At 35.8% G+C, this 15,733-nt stretch overlaps 2 protein-coding genes across 2 annotated transcripts in view; one reads left to right on the plus strand and one right to left on the minus strand.

The window, feature by feature from the left end:
• Window positions 1-15,733, minus strand: part of LOC123686401 (neuronal PAS domain-containing protein 4) — a 157,498-nt gene that overhangs the window by 135,732 nt on the left and 6,033 nt on the right. The window lies entirely within an intron of this gene.
• The window catches only part of LOC123686404 (fez family zinc finger protein erm-like), a 33,040-nt gene that overhangs the window by 15,762 nt on the left and 1,545 nt on the right, over window positions 1-15,733 (plus strand). The gene's annotated exons all lie outside the window — the stretch shown is intronic.

Raw genomic sequence — 15,733 nt, forward strand, 5'->3', positions numbered from 1 at the left:
CTTTGGATATACTATAACTGTTCAGTTGCCAATTGGCGCTTGGTTCCAGCAACAGACAACTTTCTGGCGATTAAATAATTTAATAACCGAAACTAAAAAGTTGCCAGTGTGCGGTTAGCTTTAGACCAGTTTCGCACTAGATCACATGATCCTGTATCGAATCAGTTCAGGACTATTTATGTAGGTTAATGAACGTTCATGGTATACATTTCACCGCTTCTCTCTAACAGTTTGAATCCTCGATTGAATGATCGGTTATCGAAATGACCGCCTCTTGGAATAATTTGACAGGTCAGGTAAAATCTGAAGTGAGAGCGTTCTATTTGAACTTATACCCGAGCTTATACCGAAGTAACACTCGGCGCACGCCGAAAATTGAAATAACTGCTGTCTGTTTTCAAAAACCTTCAATTTAGAAACCTAAATCCGTTCCAAACCAGATTGAAACCAAACGAAACATTCAATCAATTCTGCATTTGAAAGTCTTACACCAGTTCCCAGATAGACTGAATTAAATGCTGTTCCAAACCAGTTCAGGACTATTCATGAAGGTTAATAAACGTTCAGCCTGATGCATTGAATATAACCTGAAAAAGTACAGAAATAACTTAGAACTTTGGGTTTTGAATATTTCCGATGAAATACTGCTTGAGAACCAGTTCAGGACTATTTATAAAGGTTAATAAACGTTCAGTCTTAAACATGCAATATAACCTGAAAAAAAAACTGAAACTGAAATAACATAAAACTTTGAGTTTTGAATATTTTCCTCAAATGCTGCTCGAGAATTGCCAAAAATAGTATTATCAGCTGTTTTCGCCAAAACGTAATCTTGTTAGCGTTCTGAAACAATTCTGAGTTAATTTAAAAAATTCGATCGTTTCTCTTCTTAAAAGTCAAAAACCAGTTCGGAACTGGACGGCATTCAATCCAGTTCCTAACAAGTTAAGTAGTATTAATAAACGTTCACGTTTTCCGCTTTCCTTTATAATCCTAATTGACCAGAGCCGGTTTAAATGATCGGCTAGAGAAATGACCGCCCCAAAACAAAAACAAATGGCGGGTCATGCGAAATAATCCATAATACCCTCCTGTTGGCTGCGACAGGAACTGGAAGAGATCCGACCGACATCAGCAGCAGCAGAGGCAGCAGCACCGAGTAACGTACACGATCGGTAAAGCCGATTAGAATGGTTAAAAGGTAAATGCAGGGCAAATATTTTCCATACATAATTACAATATTTTCAGTACTTCTTTCTCTCTCTAAGAACTGAGCACAAACGTACTATTTTAAAAACGGTGTTGTGGAGCAACTATTTAGTGTCCAGTTGGCGCTTGATTCCAGCAACTTTGGGGCGATTAAATGATTTAATCACCGAAACTAAAAAGTTGGCAGTGTGCTGTTAGCCTTAGACTAGTTTCGAACTAGATCACTTCAATCCTGGACCGAACCAGTTCAGGACTATTTTTGGAGGTTAATAAACGTTCAGTCTAAAACATGCAATATCACCTGGAAAAATACAGAAATGACTTAGATCTTCGAGTTTTAAATATTTTCCATGTATGCTGCTCGAGAATTGCCAAAAATTGTATTATCGTCTTGCTTCTTGCAAAAATATAATTTTGTTAGCGTATTGAAACAATTCTAAGTCAATTTGAAACATTCGATCGTTTCTCTCCTTAGAAGTCAAAATTAAGTATTAATAAACGTTCACGTTTTCCGCTTTCTTCTATAATCCTCATTGACCAGAGCCGGATTTAGTGATCGGCTAGCGAAATGACCGTCCGTAAAACAATAACGAATGGCGGTTCATGCGAAATAATCCATAATACCCTCCTGTTCTCTGCGGCAGGAACTGGAAGAGATCCGACCGACATCAGCAGCAGCAGAAGCAGCAGCACCGGGTAACGTACACGATCGGTAAAGCCGATTCGAATGGTTAAAAGGTAAATGCAGGGCAAATATTTGCCGTAGATAATTACAGCCGCGCCTGAGAGGCGTGCCGTGGAACGGCGACTGCCGTCGCCGGGTCTCTGGGGGCAGACGCCGTCCCCTCCGCCGTCCCCCCGCCGCCTCCGTCACCCCAAACGATGCTCACAGGCGCTCTCGCTCTATTCCTCCCTCTCACCAGTAGACCGACTCCATCTGTCGTACGGATCAAACCGGCTAGTTTTCGGATACAGCCAATTTCTTGTTTGGTCCAATTCACGGAGGGGTAAAAATTCGCTGCTCGTTCTCGAATATTCGATGAATTTTTCATTGGAAACATGCTATATATTCTCCGTCTCTGTTTCTATGTTCAATTAGCACATTGTTATCGATACTACTGGAAATGGTTAGACGGCCATGTTGCTTTTTTGCTTCGATAAAAAAAAATAATTATTGGAATGACTCGGCGGCAAAAATTCTATTCCTGTTAAATCTCGATATCGGTTAGAAAAACCTGTATGTTGTCAAAAGAGTGTATTTTTTCTTATTAATTTTCGGAGGGTTGTAACTTTTTCGGAGAAGGTTTTTCAAAAAATGTTATACCAAATACCCACCTTAATTTTCACCATTGAATCAGCCCTTACATTTTCTTGGTGTTATTCAGATATACACCCTGTAAATCTAGCTTTAAAAATAGGTGCCGACGCTCTCGATTTCAGAATCAATTTACATTGATAAAATTCGAATATTTTACTGTCCTCTTATCTTTCATGTTAAAAAACCTTTTTCCTAATCTACTTACTTATATCTTCAGTTGAATTATGCTTTCATCCATGTCGAACCAATTATTATTACAATTTCCCTTTTGGAAATTATCGCATTTTCAAAGAGAACTTGAAAATCTTCAAAAAAATATGATTATCGCACATGAATCTGTGTATTTATTTCTACTTCATGGTCTATGGTTTTCCATAGAAACCTTTTGTCAAAATGAATACACGCCAAAGTTGTTCCTTCTTATTGGATTGTTCAATAATGTATTTATGTGATGGAGCTAGCAGAAAATATTCTGAAAAGTAGTCAATTTAGCAACTATAGATCTATTGCCTGGAAAATCTGAAGAGAGGTACCTACGAGAAGCAAAATGCTCACTTTTTTGAACAGGCGTAGAGAAATTTTTTTCTTATTTCATGATATCTAAGGTTGTAGAAAAAATATTGTTTCTATCTTGCGCGGAATGTATCTTTCCGCTTTGGATAGGAATATAATTATTTAATTTCCATCACCATCGTTTAGGTACTAACTCTCATTTTCAACATCCTAACCGTACCAAATTCCACCAAAATCTTACTTGTATAACGCGAACTCTTTATATCCCCGCTATTTCACATTTTTAATTATCTGCTGAAGATGTCCAAACTGAACAAGCATCTAACAAAATTATTCAAAATCGAACATGAATTAGGTCTAAAGTGCAAGAATGTGTGGATACACAGACACGTGAAAGTAAAATGGAAAGACACTAATTTCAACTATATCAAAATTCAAATATCACTTCCCATACATCTCAAAAATAATTTCCATTTTTCCCTTCTAACCTTCGAAGGAATTCGTCTAAAGCCTCGCTCAGCTTCCAAGTAAAGTTTTCCTGAAAAACTCCCTTTATGTTGTCCCGTAAAGCACTCCATACAAATAATTTCTCGCATGCACGATTTCCTCAGCTACTCAGCTCATTCAAATCGGAATCACAATATGAAAGCCGGAAAATATTCATAGCAACGGGAAAATGACAGCGCGTGAGTCACGGCATACAGAAAGTTCAGATTTTTAAAAATTTCTATCCAATTGTTGAGTTTATAACTTCAAAATAAATTTTAAGAGTGTAGTCTCCGAGTCAGAAATGAAATGGATATTTTTTGGGATCTCATGTATTTTGAGCGTGTAGAAACATGGGAAGAGTATTTCACTCCATTTCGTAGTTCTACACGTAAATATTTCAGAATTTTCTCATCGTGATAGGAATTTAATTTCATTTTGAATAATTATAGGCATCGAGATTCCAAAAGAAATCAAAATTGCCAAAAAAGAAAATATAATATCAAAACAAAGATGACGGAAACAGCAGGACGATATTTCCATTTCCTTATAGATCTTCAATAAGTGATACGTAAAATGTTCCATGTATCTCTAGATGAAAAATGTGTACTAGATATTTTATGATACAAGAAATGTTCTCCCTAGGAAGGCGGGCTTTTGGATATAAGAGGCTTTGATTTTGTCGATTTTCAGGTATATAACTATTATCTAAAACATCTTGAAGTGGTCCAAAAATCAGTTGTGAAAATTATTCAGAAAGTGGAAAAAAAAGTATCAATCTAATTTGTTGTTTATACACACAGAAGAACTAACAATGCAACAATTTTACACCTATAAGATCCTATTATATCAAACTAAAATGGGAAAAAAATATTGTCCAGCATGCTTTCCTAACAAGACAGGTTCAAAAAAGAAACATTATAGCCCCAAAATTTAACCAACGTTCCTAAATTTTATAACTTAATAACCACTGAAATAAAGGAGACATTCAATTCGAGAAGTAAGAAACAGTAATAATCTAAAATCATGCATTGTACTCAATTGGAATAGGCTTAGAGCATTATTGTAAGACAAACTTCATGTTTTAATTGTCAAATATGTCAGTTTTCCTTCAACAAGAGCTAAATATGCAGATGAAATCGCTTTACACGGAGAAAATTCCTTACAAGAGCATATCACAAAACCCAGATTTTTCATGGCTGTAGAAGTAATATTTCTTATTAAGGGTTTTCCAATAAAAAGTTTCATTTTGAATATCTCACTTCTGATTAAATTATTTAGCTAGAGAATGAATAGCTTGATCTGTCTTTGTTCAGGTGCAATTTAGCAATTTTACAATATTTAGGGATTGACTTGATTTTCATGCTACTCGGCTTGATCTCAACTTGATTTCAAGGAAACTCAAGTCAAGTAGTAGTTTTCCAATCTCAAGTCAAATCAAGTATTTATTTATCAAGTACTTGAATTATATCAAGCAACTTGATTTTAAGCAGTTTTATTGTGTAGTGTCACATCAATAAAAAATGATGAAATGAGAAGGAACCTTGCAAAAAAAAAATTTATTTATTGAACTCATTGTGAAAAAGAACCGAAAATATCAACTTTTTTGAAATAGAAAATGAGAGCATAACGAAATGGAAAATAATAAAAGAAAAGGTAAGTTTCTTAATATTGGGAAACCTCCAGGCTCTGTTTGATTTTATAATTTTCCATCCAGGATCTAAGACACATGAGGCATCTTATAGATTTGTCGCCTAACCTATTGCGGGTTTTTGTAACTTTAAGAGCAGCTATGGTGGAAAATTGTCTTTCAACAGGAGCTAAAGATGTTAGCGTTGATAAAAAATCCTTGGCCAAGTTTGGAAAGATATTTCTGAAACTACCAAAATCTACCAATAGATTTTATAAAAATGTGAGAAAACTACTAATAAAGTCACACTGGCGAATGCTTCAGTCTCTCGGCGCTCGAGGAATCCCTTTAATTAGTCTAAGCGCGCACGAGATTGCAGAAATATATGCCGTGCGACGCGTGCATATCAAGCTCAAGTAATATCAAGTAGCTTGATATCAAGTCAAGCAATAAACATCTAAAATCAAGTCAAGTCAAGCTCAAGTATGTAATTTTTCACGAGCTTGATTTTCAAGTCAAGTAGTTGAATAAAATGTTAAGCTACTTGGCTTGATGAATCCCTAACAATATTATGTAGGTATATATGGATGTCAACAATGAACCGACCTTTAAACACACAAAAAGATAAAAAGAACAAATAAAATGGGTCCCAATTTGGATCCCTGTGGAACGCCTAATAAGCTGCTAAAACACCGTTCGACTAAACTTATTCCCACAGGACACCAGATCGATAAAATCGAATTTTCGCAAAAAAGGGCGACGCTTCCGAAAACAACGGTGGTATTTATACAGAGTCAGCAATAATCACGACATATGTCAGAAAATCGTAGCAAACCGCAGGGGAGAAATCCTGCGGCTGTGCTCGCATCTACACAATGAATAATTGTGCGCTCGAAATTATAGTGGTTGGCAGAAAGGCCGCTCTGGCACTGCGTTAAGTACACGACTTACGGGCTGTCAACGTTTCCAGTCCGCCCCCCATTGTTCCGGAACCGGAAAGAATCAAAGAATGCCCAGAAACAACGACTAACCCCTCGGCTCCGTCCTCTTTCTCTCCCCGCTTCTGCCACTTTATTCAAGAAACCCTGCAGTCGTCGCCCGACCCGTTTTTCTGATTATCCCAGGGATCTGCGATCATTAAAATACATTGCTTTAAATGTACATGTTGTCCCGACGCCGCTGCACAACAAACGTTTGACTCGGGGGAGGGGGGGTGATGGAACTTTTGAGCGTTCGTTCATTTGTTAGTCAACTACATAACTGTATATAGGTACCGGGTTTTTCACCATAATTTGACCCCCTTTAACTTTGTTACTAAAAGAGGTACAAAAAAATGTTTTCTACAAAAGTTTCACGAAATCGACTAGTGTTTTTTAAAATGATTTCAGAGTGGGTAACATATTGATTGCAACTTCATTTTCTCAAATGGAACACCCTATATATTTTTCTATATTTGACTAGCTCTTCTTCCCCTGATTTCGAATATATAACATATGTTTGGTCTATCTCTCTTATTCTGAGTACCACATAGTTTCAAATTTTCAAGAACCACATGGCATGCTCAGTAATCAGTTTTCAAGTAGTAGGCTGCGATAACTCAAAATCCTTTTTTTTTTAGTTATATCGTTTTCAACGATATGATAAACGTTTTTAACTATAAATTGGAATTGGATGATTTGGATGCAACTCCATATATGCTTCCCTTGTAGCTTTCTTATTTTTATTGTTCTTCACATAAAGTGGAAATATTTCAAATTTTTCCGCTTTCTGTGTATGAAACGTATATCGTTGCCAACGAGATAACTCAAAAAAGAGCATTTTGAATTATCGCAGCCTTCCACTTGAAAACTGGTTACTTAGCTTGCCAGGTGGTTCTTAAAATTTGAAACTCTGTGGTACTCAGAATAAGAGAAATAGACCAAACATATGTTATATATTCGAAATCAGGGGAAAAAGAGCTAGTCAAATATAGAAAAATATGCAGGGCGTTCCATTTGAAAAAATGAAGTTGCAATCAATATGTTGCCCACTCTGTATATTTTTTATTTTGTGAAATCATTTTTGAAAACACTAGTCGATTTCATGAAACTTTTGTGAAAAACATTTTTTTGTACCTCTTTTAGTAACAAAGTTAATGGGGGGGGGGGGTCAAATTATGGTGAAAAACCCGCTACATATATGGTCTTCAAGGGTGCGATTGGTGCATGAATATAAAAGCGGTCAAAAGCTCCTGGCTTTGACTTGGTGGTTTCCTAATTTTTTTTCAATAATCTGTTTGAATTTTTTTTTCTTCTTATGACGCGATCAACATGCAATTTTGCATAACTCTTGAAATTGTAATTTTATATGAAATTCTGAACAAAGAGAAACGGGTCAGTTGGCACTGAAATGTACAACTTTGCTTCCGCCGTTTTGCAATAGATTGCTGTAGCGGTAAGTGGTAGTCAAAATAAATATACCGTAGAATTCATAAGCTTAGGTATTTGTGAACATAATGCCATAGAAATATTAGTCGATTTGTGTCTGCATCATGAAGTTATTCTCGATTGAACGTGTAAGCTAACGAGCCAAATTCTCGTCATTTGCAGGAAAGATTTTAATTTTCTGTTTTAATTTAAAGAAATCTGCGACTGAGACGCATCGAATGCTCTCAAATACCTATGGTGAGGCGAAAGAAGGTGTCGAGAGTGGTTTCAACGCTTCGAAAACGGTGATTTTGACGTCGAAGACCAGCATGGAGGTCAAAGAGAGATGGTTCTCGAAGATGCAGAATTTGAGTCATTACTTGATCAAGACTGGTGTCAAACGCAACAAGAATTGGCAGGATCATTAGGAGTGACGCAACAAGCCATTTCAAAACGTCTGAAAGTCATGGGAATGATTAAGAAACAAGGAAATTGGGTGCCGTACGAGTTGAAGCCGAAAGATGCTGAACGGCGTTTGTTTGCTTGTGAACAGCTGCTTGCAAAGCAAAGACGGAAAGGATTTCTGCATCGCATTGTGACTGGAAACGAAAAATGGGTTCATTACGATAATCCCAAGCGCAGAGAATCATGGGGATATCCTGGCCATGCTTCCACGTCGACGGCCAAACCGAATATTCACGGTCCCAAGGTCATGCTCAGTAATTGGTAGTACCAGGTCGGCGTAGTGTATTATGAGTTGTTAAAACCGACTGTAATAATCTCAGGCGATCGTTATCCAACGCAATTAATGCATTTGAGCCGAGCATTGAAAGACAAATGGACACAATACAACGAGAGACATGATAAAGTGATTTTACAGCATGACAATGCTCGACACCATGTTGCGAAAGTCGTCCTACCCCACTCGCCGTATTCTCCAGACGTTGCTCCCTTGGACTATCACTTGTTTCGATCAATGGCACACCGCCTGGCTGATTAGCACTTCCGGCCTCATGAAGAACTAAAAATATTGTATCGATTCGTGGATCGCATCAGAAGATGACCAGTTTTTTTTCAACACAGGATTCCTATGCTGCCCGAAAGATGTGAGAAAGTAGTGACCAGTGATGGTCAATACTTTAAATCATAAATGTATAACCAGTTGTTCACAATAAAGCCTCGAATTTCGGAAAAAAAGGCGGAAGCAAAGTTGAACGCCTATGTATTATTTATTGTTATTATTTATTATGAATTTACTATGTTCTGACTGCGTTATCAACACGAAAGTTCGCAGAACTGTTCTTTTACCTAAACGCGAAATCTCAACCTGATCGAATCATCAATGATGGAAGTATTGGGTATTTCTTTTCTAATATTCTTCGAGTTTTTCGATATTGTCAATGATGTGATCAGCTTGAAATTTTGAGCACAGCTTAAACTTTTTATTTCATATCAAAACCTAGGATCTCAGTTCCGTCTGTTTTGTGGCCACGAACATATTGGGTAATTTTTTATATTATTATACCTCAGCTCTAGAATATGATCCATGAATTACCAAACTTACTAGCAATAAATTCAATTAAAATTGTTCAACCAATTTTATATCGTAATAAAAATTAACAATTTATATATCTATATCAAAAACCAGATTGGACCAAACCCTATAAAATGGAATCGACTGTCAAAATCTTTATCGGTTGTACACACAGATGTGGTCAAAAATGATAATCCTTCATTGAAACAGAGGGCCAAAAATTCATATTGAAATTAAATCCCCGAAAAATAACAGCAGGCCCCGTAATTCGTTCAAACTGTCGAAATCACTTAATCCGTAAGACAGATTCAAGAGGAAATATCCTTATAAGCTTTCGTTCATTGGATAACAACTTCCCAATCAAGATGGTTAAACATTGGGGTACCGATGTGGCGCTCTTGAATTACAACTTCATTTCCTTCTCTTCTGTTGTAAAATTTCGTTCGAATTGATTTTCTCGAGTGGCGTCCTCCATCGGAACAACCTCGTATCGGAGATGACGGAAGACTTCCAAGACGAAAAATTTATTAGGATTGTCATTTCCAATTAAGGGATGCCTTTGTTCCGGAACAGATGCAGAAATTCAACTACAGATCCAATGATTCGTTTTGCATGCAAATCGAGATGAATTTCTCATTTCAGTCAAAATCGGTCCATTTCCAAATACACACTTTGTCATTTAACAAAATCGAAAACCTACGTTTTCTCTCATTAATTGAATCATCCACGAATTCGAGATGACCATTTAATATAAATAATCATTAGGGATTCACGGTTGGCTTGATTTTCAAGCTACTTGGCTTGAGCTTGACTTTATTTCAAGTCAATCTCAAGTCAAGTACTTGAGTCATATCAAGCTACTTGATTTTTCGCAGTTTTATTGTGTAGTGTCACATCAATGAAAAATTGATGAAATGAGAAGGAAACTTGAAAAAAACACTCTTATTTATTGAACTCATTGTATAAAAGAACCGAAAATATCACCTTTTTTGAAATAGAAACATAAACTAAATCAGTATAAATCATAACAAAATAAAAAATTATGAAAAAATAAAGTTTCTTAATATTGAAAAACCTCCAGGCTTTGCTTGATTTCATAATTTTCCATCCAGGATCTAAGACATATTGGGCATCTTATAGATTTGTCGGCTCTGGAAAATTGTATTTCAACAGGAGCTGAAGATGCTGGCGTTGATAAAAAATCCTTGGCCATTTTGGCCAAATTTGGAAAAATATTTCTGAAACTACTAATAACAAATAGATTGATATCAAGTTAAGCCATAAATATCTAAAATCAAGTCAAGTCAAGCTCAAGTATTTAATTTTTCACGAGCTTGATTTTCAAATCAAGTAGTTGGTTAAAATGTCAAGCTACTTGGCTTGATGAATTCCTAATGGAAATCCCGGGAATCTACAGCCAACTCACAATAAGACATATATGAATCCAAATTTGTTCAGGGAGGTCTGATATGCATTTTGCGAGTAGAAAATTATAGAGCAAAATTTTCCTCTACCTTTGGAAGACAATTCAAGAGATGACTTTCTGATAAGTATATCAATGACTTGATGGATTTTTTCAAAGATGCATATACCATTTGAATGATTCAAATATGATTCACCATAAAGTTTATAATTGAGTAAACAAATACAAAAATGAAAACATGCCCTGAACACAAAAAAAAATATAAACAAAAAATAAAAAAAAATACATATTTGCTTTTTGAACTACTTGGCTTGATGAATCCCTACTAACCAAAGATACGCTTTAAGTCTCCTGTTTTTCCAAACTCCAATAACTTAAAAAAAAAAATTAATAATAAGGTGATTTACCCTGTCGCAGATGTTGATAACCGTCTTGAGTACATATGAAGGAAGTTAATTCTATGCGTGAGATATCGTATATCAGGTTTATTGTTAAGGCGCGTGTCGCAACGAACAATGTAAACGGAAAAGGTCCTTACAGGAAGACGACTGCAGATGTGCCTCATTTCTTATAACTCGACGCTTGTTAGATCTGGCCGAAACACCTACAATCACACCCCGTAATTTAATCCTTGTATAGGGCGATTGAACGGATTTCTGTAATGTCAATTCAACATTGAGAGAACAATGCTACATGAAGAAAGCATTTCGAAAATTTGGGTACGCTGAAGCTTCAATAAAAAGTATTCAAAATCTTCCGATTCCGGTATTGAAGATGAAATATCGATCAGCTCAAAGAGGGTTTGCACCCGTATAATTTTTGATAAAAACCAAAGCCAAATGAACATCTTAAATATGAATTATCATTTTCTAATTGTGAGCCAGCAGCTGTACCTCCAAGTGTTTTTACGAAAAATTGCAAATTCTACGCTAAGACTTATTTTTGCCTCTTTCATCAAAAATAATCACACCAATGAAAAATTATAAGTATACAATAAATATCAAAATACACACCGGTAAAATGTAGTTTGAAAGATTTTAGCAATCTAGATGAAAAGTCAACAAGCGAATTCCACACACAAAAAAGTCCATAGGAGTTAAATTATATAATTTTGACGGCTACGAACAAATGTCATATAGATTGAGAGAGAAGCAAAGAAATGAATACAATTTTCCCAATCGAGATGAAAACCAAAAACTGAATTTCAATTTCACTTCAAATCATTAAATCGATCTCCTTTCACATACCCGCACACACTAAAAAGTTCATAGGAGTTAAAACGTATAATTTTGAAGGCTACAAACAAATATCATATAGATTGAGAGAGAAGCAAAGAAATGAATACAATTTTCCGAATCGACATGAAAACCAACAACCGAATTTCAATTTCATTTCAAATCATTAAAGCCATATCCTTTCACATATCCACACACACTAAAAAGTTCATAGGAGTTAAAAGATATAATTTTGACGGCTACGAACAAATGTCATATAGATTGAGAGAGAAGCAAAGAAATGAATAGGTACAATTTTCCCAATCGCGATGAAAACGAACAACCGAATTTCAATTTCACTTTAAATCATTAAACCAATCACATACCCGCACACAGAAAAAAGTCCATCGAATTTAAATCGTGCAATTTTGACGGCCACGAACAAATTTCATATACTTAGAGATTTAGAGAGAAGCAAAGAAATGAAAACAAATTTCCCAATCGAGATGAAAAACCAACAAAACGAATTCCAATTTCAATCGGGAAGAACTGCAAACGCGTTCTCCCAATCTCAGCCTCTTTGTCATAGCGACATATAATTAAAACGACAAATTGATATACCACTCGTGGTTGTTGTATGGCCCCTCGAAGAAATTGAAATTGTCAGTGTCAACCGACGTCCGACCCCAACCCGCTAAGGCGATTACAAACGTATAAACATGGAAATGATGTGTTGATATATGTTTGGAGACAAGCAAAGAGATGAATATAAAATTTCGAATCTAGATGAAAAGTCAACAAGCAAATTCCAATTGCAGTTTAAATCATTGAAGCAATACCCGCACATAGTGAAAAGTCCATAGGATTTGAATCGTATAATTTTGACGGCTACGAACAAATGTCATATAGATTGAGAGAGAAGCAAAAAAAATGAATACAATTGTCCGAATCGAGATGAAAACCAACAATTTCAATTTCACTTTAAATCATTAAACCAATCACATACCCGCACACAGAAAAAAGTCCATCGAATTTAAATCGTGCAATTTTGACGGCCACAAACAAATTTCATATACCTAGAGATTTAGAGAGAAGCAAAGAAATGAGAACAAATTTTCCAATCGAGATGAAAAACCAACAAAACGAATTCCAATTTCAATCGGAAAGAACTGCAAACGCGTTCTCCCAATCTCAGCCTCTTTGTCATAGCGACATATAATTAAAACGACAAATTGATATACCACTCGTGGTTGTTGTATGGCCCCTCGAAGAAATTGAAATTGTCAGTGTCAACCGACGTCCGACCCCAACCCGCTAAGGCGATTACAAACGTATAAACATGGAAATGATGTGTTGATCCTAAGTGAAAACCGATTTAAACCTTCCCTTCCCCCCAGATTGCAGTAATAAATGACAATGGTTATTGCCGGGGGAGGGCGCTTAGCTCCCGGAAGAAGGCATGGTAAGGGGGACCAGGAGGAGTGCAGGGAGTTAATCACGGTCAATTAACTACTGATCTGGAGAGATATCTGTTGGTGGCGCGATCTGGCGATGGCATTGTACGCGACGTCGAGACCTTAGGATCGAGTTGCAGGAGCGTAATAGCCGACGAAAAAAAAATTTTTGACATTTGTTCAAGTTTGTGTTTGAAAAAATGAAGAAATCACTGACCTGAAGTCAAGAACTTTTGAGTGAAGACATATATACTATATATACAGTTATGTGGAGCAATTGAAAGCTCCTTACTTCAACTTAGTGCTTTTCTCTTTCTCGAAATTGTGCTTGAATTTTGTAATAACAGGAAATTTGCTGAACTTGCTATTTTATATCTACACACGCTAAACCAAACCCCGGAAATTTTTGGTAATTTTTTCTACATTTCTCTTGAATTTTCTATGGTTATAGACTATAGTCAAAGGATCGGCATGCAGTTTCTCGCGCGGCTTCAAAAATTCATTCTACAACTCAATTAGAATTTTCATCTTGATCGAATATGCAGGTTTAAAATCACCAAAAAAAAATTCGAACGAAATTTCCAATCAATTTATTCAAAACTGAAGAGAAGCTAATGTGCATTTTTGCAGCATCGAATAAAAAATATTCTCAAGAATATCAAGTAAAAACTAGCAAAACTCTCACCATCATATATCAATCATAATATATAATATTATATCAATAATAATATCATCTTCCGAAATTGAAGAATTGAAGTAACTTCTATTTTCCGATAAAGATGGTAATATCGTTGTTGAAACGATTTGTTAAACCCTTATAAATATTCTGATGCGGAAATTTAACAGCATATGTCATTTAAATTATTTACATATCTACAAATACCAAACATAGAATCCTTCATGAATTTCGCATTGCAAATGAAATGTTAGGACCATAAAAATGGTCCTTACCCTGTGAATAGGGATTCATCAAGCCAAGTAGTTTGACATTTCAACCAACTTCTTGACTTGAAAATCAATATCGTGAATAATTACATACTTGATCTTGACTTGACTTGATTTTACATATTTATTGCTTGACTTGATATTACTTGAGCTTGATATGCAAACGTCGCACGGCATATATTTTTGCAATCTCGTGCGCGCTTAGACTAAATAAGGGGATTCCTCGAGCGCCGAGAGACTGAAGCATTCGCCAGTATGACTTTATTAGTAATTTTCTCACGTTTCTATTAAATCTATTGGTAGATTTAGGTAGTTTCAGAAATATCTTTCCAAACAAATCTTAGCCAAAGATTTTTTATCAACGCAAGCATCTTTAGCTCCTGTTGAAAAACAATTTTCCAGAGCTGCTCTTACAGTTACAAAAATCCGCAATAGGTTAGGCGACAAATCTATAAAATGCCTCATGTGTCTTAGGTCCTGGATGGAAAATTATGAGATCAAACAAAGCCTGTAGTTTTCTCAATATTAAGTAACTTTATTTTTTATTAACTTTTATTTTGTTATATTTCACAGTGATTTAATTTATGTTTCTATTTCAAAAAGTTGATATTCATGGTTCTTTTACACGATAAGTTTAATGAACAAAAGAGTTTTTGCAAGGTTCATTCTCATTTCATCATTTTTTTATTAATGTGACACTACACAATAAAACTGCTAAAAATCAGACTTGAGCTTGACTTGAAATCAAACCAAGCTCAAGCCAAGTAGCTCAAAATTCAAGCCAAGCTATGAATAATAAATTGAACTGTAACATTAACAATGATTTGCCAAATTAACAATAAATATTTTCTTCGCTCAAAGACATTTCGTGTCTGTCGAACGAGAATTATAATCCAAGTCCAGACCTGTGCCTCGCTCAGCATGGATCATACGGATCCAACAACCACCGCTAATCAAAATAATCAGGATGGAACCCAGGCTGGCAGCAGGACTATTGCCAATTTCACAGGATTGCACGCCCCGTCTTTACGCTCGAGCAGCTTTATTAATTACCTTCTATTTTCACCACTCGGACATGTTTCCCCCAATCTGCCCGCCAAATGTCAAATTATTCCATCGACGAACTCGTTGAGAGCTGGACAGTAAACAGTTTCACTGAATGACTACATCCGATTAGAAACCTTTGGAATCATCCAAGAAAAAAACAATACCTCCGAAATTCTTAAAGGAATTAATTTTTTATACTTGTTGAATGAGTTCTTCTTTCAATGAAAAAATGCGCAAAAGGTTTATCTTATTAATTATTGAGGCCTTCAATAATCCACATAATATTCGCAATACTCCAGAAAAAAGTTTCCAACTAAAGAAAGTATTGGAATATATATTTGGATTATATAAATACGGAGTATTCACTAATACACAGATGATGATATTAATCGTTTATTCTCAAGACACTCTAGTGAGTCTAACTCTATCTCTAACAAGCACAGTTCAGAAGACAGAACGGAAGGACTTAAATTCTAAGGTTATGTCCCTGACATTCGCTCTCGATCATCGAAGATCCATTCTTGTTTTCTCTCTCGATGGCCCTCGATGGCCTCG

The sequence above is a fragment of the Harmonia axyridis genome, chromosome X (genome assembly GCF_914767665.1).
Source record: "Harmonia axyridis chromosome X, icHarAxyr1.1, whole genome shotgun sequence".
Classification (NCBI taxonomy): domain Eukaryota; kingdom Metazoa; phylum Arthropoda; class Insecta; order Coleoptera; family Coccinellidae; genus Harmonia; species Harmonia axyridis.